The 6,007-nt window shown below is 42.8% G+C and overlaps 1 pseudogene across 1 annotated transcript; it reads right to left on the bottom strand.

Moving 5' to 3' along the window:
* Positions 1-4,422: 4,422 nt before the first annotated feature.
* On the bottom strand, positions 4,423-5,190 carry LOC308342129 (small ribosomal subunit protein uS2-like; annotated as a pseudogene). Its single transcript has one exon. The product of its transcript is annotated as a small ribosomal subunit protein uS2-like (transcript).
* Positions 5,191-6,007: the final 817 nt, after the last annotated feature.

The following is a 6,007-nucleotide window of genomic DNA, read 5'->3' on the forward strand; positions in this document are numbered from 1 at the left end:
ACCACAAAAGAACAGATTTTTCTTTCTCTAGAAGGCTTCCAGACCATCTATCTCAAAGCTCTGCTAAAGAGTTTTGCATTCACCAAAACGTATTCAACACTCAGCGGGCCCTAGCCTCTGAAAGATCAGTGGCTGGGCAGTAACATGGTGCCACCTAGCTTCCCTCCTGAGGGATATTTGTCCATCCCTAGATGATCTCAAATGCCTGAGGAAATTACACTGGGTTCGACAATGGGCACGGATGGCACGGAGGCCTGGGTGTTATACACAAACAATGAATCATGGAACACTGCATCAAAAACTAATGATGGACTATATGATGATGAATATAACATAATAAATAAAAATTAAAAACAATGGTCTATGGCTTGATGAGACCAGAACAGACAAAGAGAAAAATGCCTCCTTTCATATTCATGCAAAGACAATTGAACACCAGAGTTAGAGCCTGGAGATCCTTGGCAATCAAAGCCTGCTAGCCCAGTCAGCCTTTCCCCCACCTCATCACCTGCGACTCTGCCGGAGGAGAAGGTGATCTGTAACACACATGACACTTCTTTTTTTTTTTTTTTTAAAGGATTTTATTTATTTATTTGACAAACAGAGATCACAAGTAGGCAGAGAGGCAGGCAGAGAGAGAGGAGGAAGCAGACTCCCCGCTGAGCAGAGAGCCCGATGCGGGGCTCCATCCCAGGACCCTGGGATCATGACCTGAGCTGAAAGCAGAGGCTTTAACCCACTGAGCCACCCAGGTGCCCCACACATGACACTTCTGGTGGTGGCTCTGCACACCAAGCACCTCTCCTGACCACCTCAACACATACCTTCAGTATCCCCACCTCTGTCACAAATGCTCCTCCTGGCCAAGGACCCCTCTCCCTAGGATCCTCCTCTCAGATCCTTCCAAATTCAAGTCTCACTTCCCAATGCAGCCTTCCCTGACCATACCAAACTCCAATAGTTGTTTCATCTCTGAGTTACATTATGTTCTTTGTTCTTCATTGTGTCTTTCGTTACTCTGCGTGTGCCTACCTGCCCATCTCAGTCCTCAACCTGGGGTCTCTTACTCGTCCTTCAAGTCTCAACTCCTCTGTCAACAGCTCTTCTTGACCACACACTCCCTGTAACAAACACATACGTTGCCTTCTTCGTGTGTAGACCTCTATTAAAAAGCTCATTTTTTCCATCACCCTATTAGACTCTAAGCAGAGGCTGTGTTTTAGCCATCTACTCTAATCATCAGTAAATTGTTGTTGAGTAAATAAATGGTTGAAAGAATGAAATATAGCCTTTAAATTATTTACTCTTACTTAGTGTTTCTCCAACTAGTCTATATTTCTTGCGGAAGGACCGTATATTTTAATCCTTCCCTTGCCACAATCCTCAACACAATGACTGATCCCTGCTTAATCCCTTCTGACCTTATTTAAAAAAACACAAACAAACAAAACAAAACCATACATTTCCCTAGTGAATTTACTCTCTGCTCTCTAAAATAAGCAGTCTCCTTCTCCCTCCCATCCACACTCCCACTCTCATTCCTGACTGAAGACTTTGCTTCTAATTTCACTGAAAAATAGATATAATCCAGGTTCTGGCTGTTTCGTTGACCAGACACTGAGATCTTCCTTCCACATATCAAAAAAGGCTTAATAAAAAAATTTTTTAAAGAAGTTTTGTAAATAATTGGACGAAATGTCAAGAAAGTTGAGGTGAGATGGCATCCAAAGTGAGGCTAGGAGACGAGGGAGGCACCAAAGCATCCCACATGTGTTGCCGACGCATATACCTTTAGCTCTCGTTGTTCAGAAGGGACTGGAAGGAGAGCCTACACTGGGTCCCAGGCACTGGAACCAGGTGGCGGTCTGCCTACACCCAAGACACGCAATGTTCTCAACACATCATCCAGAGTGATCATTTCAAACGATCCCCCAGTGACTCCTGATTTCCACAAGGGAATCTCCATGATTGGAGGCTCCTCCCCACCTCCTTGAACTCCATCTTGCCTCTCTTCTGTTCATTCACTCTACTCCCGCCATACTGGCCTCCTTTGTCTTCTTTGCATTGTTGCAATCCCTGCTGTAAGCAGCCACACTACTTCCCATCTAAGGTCCTCAACTTCCTATCCCCTTTTCTAATATCCTCATCTTCATGGGGCATATCCCCCACCCTATCCAGCTCAGTATGACATCCTCAAAAAGCCTTCCCTGATTACATTATAAAATGGACCCCTCTCTCTTCATTCTCCATTCCCTCCCTGCCAATTCATCTTGCTTCACAGCTCTAGCGTGGCCTAAAATTACACTTCAAATTTTTGTTATTTAGCAACTGTCTTCCCAACCTGAATCTGAACTTTATGATGGAAGAAATTTTCTCTTTCTTATTTACATCAATAAACCAATCCTAGCCTGAGTCTGAAGAGAGGTGCTTTATTCACACTTAACTTTGTCCCAATGGTAGTGTCTTCAGAGGAAAGGGGACATGAAGGGAGGTCTATTATTTGCTGTGGGATAATGTCAATAACAAACAACCCACAAGCTTCAGGGACCTCACACAATACAGTTTTATTCCTTGCTCAGGCCGTAGTCCTCATGGGTGTTCCTAGTCAGATGGCCCAACTGTAAACAGGCTTGCTCAATCTAGTAGCTCCACTATCCCCTAGGACCTGGGAGTCCTCCACTGAATCCTTTGCATCTGTCAGAAGATCAGAAACTAGGGAGACAACAGGGCATCATCCAGGAGATTTTAGGGGTCAGGTTTCATTGGAACACAAGCTCACAATCAGAGCTTTGAGGGAGCCTGGGAAAGCATTTTAACCGATTCCACAGGGAAAAGGAATTAGGGTGTGGTGAACCCATGGCATAGTAGGGTCTGTCATAAGAATAGAAGGCATAAGAATGGGGAAATAGGCAGACTCAAGACCACGAAGGATCCTGTATGCCATGAAAAAGGGGTTCAGACTTATTTGGAGGGTAACAGGGAGCTTCTGAAGGATATTAAGGGCACAGGTTGGAGAACAATGTGATCAAACGGGTGTTCTTAAAAGAGTCCCCCAATGGAATGATCTACATGGAAGATGAATTTGGGATAAAGGGAATGGAGATAAGATAATTAGATAGGGGGCGCCTGGGTGGCTCAGTGCGTTAAGCCGCTGCCTTCGGCTCAGGTCATGATCTCAGGTTCTGGAATCGAGCCCCGCATCGGGCTCTTTGCTCAGCAGGGAGTCTGCTTCTCTCTCTCTCTCTCTCTCTCTCTCTCTCTGCCTGCCTCTCTGCCTACTTGTGATCTTAAAAAAAAAAAAAGATAATTAGATAGGAAGATATTGAAAAAGGATAACAAGAAATGCTAAGGGATAGAAGTCAAGCTAAGTAGTTTCACGGTGCTTATTAAATTATTTTTTCTTCTGGAAAGTCTCATGAGCATACTTATTGTTTTTGATGAGCTAAAGACTTTAATATTATTCTTGAAGTTTAGAAATCCATCTCACGGAGGTTAGTAAAATCACATTTTATTAAATCTCTAATTAGATTTTTAATGCCTATCATTTAAAATTAAAGGTCAGTCTAAATGGATAAAGTTATTTATCAGTCAATGGTAAGGATTATTTGGGGAAGGCAGGCAAGGAGTAGAGTTATGAGTATGAGTAAACTCTCACTTATGTTAATAGTATGTATACGAGGAGGGAAAATTGATAAATATCTCCCCCTAATATCCAACGTGACAATATAATTCTAATCAAAAAACATATAGAAAAGTTAGATTGTTCATCATAATGCTGTTTTTATCTCCACCAGATAAATTAATATCACATTTCAATTAAATTAAACTTTTAGTGTTTCCAAAACCATGACTACCAACATGTTTACACTTTTCTCCTTATAATGATATGATTTTCTCCTTTTCATTCATAACGATTCTCTCTTTTTTTGTCATCTTTTTATTTACAAAATTTTTTACAACTTTACAGAGGCATAACTGACAAATAAAAATTATATCTGTAAGTGTACTGTGTAATGTGTATTCATTGTGAAATGATTACCACAATAAGGTTAATTAACACATTTATCACCTCACATTTTTATTTATTTTGATATGATGAAAACACTTAAGATCTACTCTCTTGCAAATTTCAAGTACACATTACAATATTTATTATTTATTATTTATTTATTTTTTAGAGAAAGAGTGTGGGGGAGGGCAGAAGGAGACAGGGAGTGGGAGAATCCCAAGCAGGCTCCACACCCAGCACAGGTTCCATGGGGGGTCTCTATCTTCCAACCTGAGATCATGACCTGCATAGCAACCAAGAGTTCTATGCTTAACCCAGTGAGGCCCACATTACAGTATTTTTTTTATTTTTGAGAAACTGCTTATTTTCCATCAACCTTCTTTCCATTTTGTTTGCCTTTGTGGAAAAGCAGCTTAAGACCACTCAGTGGTTGTTCCTACCCATTCCGTGGCCTGAGCAGTGGCAGCTGCAGACCAGTCTTCCGTGGCAGGTTGGGCACTCCAATCTTCAGCAGGGAACTGCCGACTAGGCACTGAGGGCACCTACTCAACCTCAGTATGAGTAGCAGTGAACTCAGGAGCTGGAACAGTTCATCCACCCTGAAATCCCTCCTTGGTCACAGAGTTCTCAGAAGCAACCTGCCCTTCTTTCTCAATCTCTTCAGGATCTCTTAGAAGTAGAGACCAGGCATGATCTCCCAGGGGTGCTCATGAGAAATGGTGCTACACGTGTATGCGCCGATCTTCCCAGGCCAGCATACACATTAGACTTACTGAGTGAGCTCCCTTGCATAGCAAGGGATGGCGATGTTCACGTAGTGAAGTGGAGAGTCTGTGTTACACAGAGCAACGATAGGCAGGTTAACATAAGGCCTCTATAAGAGGCTGGTGGTCAGCCCTGGGATCAGTAACCACTAGCAGTCTTAGCTCTCCAAAGGCTGCTTGGATCTGGTTAGTGAAGCTTCCAGGAGTGAAGCCTCCAGCAATGGAAGTGGTTCCTGTAGTAGCAGCAAAATTCAGCACAGCTCGCTGGCCAGTATTCCTGGAGGATAGGACACTGACATCAGCTGGGTTTTCAATGGCTAAAATGGCGCAAGCTGCCGGCAGAAGCTTCTCCCAGGTTCTCTTCAGATTTATGATGTAGATGCCAACACTTTCCCTTTTGTAGCTGTACTGTTCCATTTGGAAGTCAAGGTTGGTGCCACCCAAGTGAGTCCCTGCTGCAGGGAATTTGAGGACATTCGACTCCTTCATTTGCAGGACATCAAGGGCTCTGGACGTTGTGAAAGTTTCCCTTTAAGTTATGATGGGCACGCAGAGCACCACCATATGGACCCTTTCCTGGGTAGCACAGAAAATCCCACATTACAATATTTTTAACTATAGTCACCATGCTGTACTTTATACACTCAGAATTGATTCCTCTTATAATTGAAAGTTTGTACTTTTTTTTAACATATTTAGGGTAATTTTATTTTTAAAAATTTTTAAAGTTTTTATTTAAATTCTAGTTAGTTAACATATAGTGTAACATTAGTTTCGGGAGCAAAATTAAGTGATTCATCACTTATATACAACACCCAGTGCTCAACACAAGTGCCCTCCTTCATACCCATCACCCATTTAGCCCATCCCCTTGCTCACTTCCCCTCCAACAGCCCTCAGTTTGTTCTCTGTGGCTAACAGTCTCTCTTATGGTTTGCCTCCCTCTCTTTTAACCCCCTCTTTACCTATGTTCATCTGTTTTGTGTCCCGAATTCTACATGTGAGTGAAATTATATAGTATTTGTCTTTCTCTGACTGACTTACTCTACTTAGCATAATACACTCTGGCTCCATCCACTTAATTGCAAAAGGCAAGATTTCATTCCTTTTGGGGCATCTAGGTGGCTCAGTGGGTTAAGCCTCTGCCTTTGGCTCAGATCATGATCTCAGGGTCCTGGGATTGAGCCCCGCATCGGCTCTCTGCTAAGTGGGGAGCCTGCTTCCCCCTCCCCCT

Source organism: Martes martes (genome assembly GCF_963455335.1).
Source record: "Martes martes genome assembly, chromosome: 4".
NCBI lineage: Eukaryota > Metazoa > Chordata > Mammalia > Carnivora > Mustelidae > Martes > Martes martes.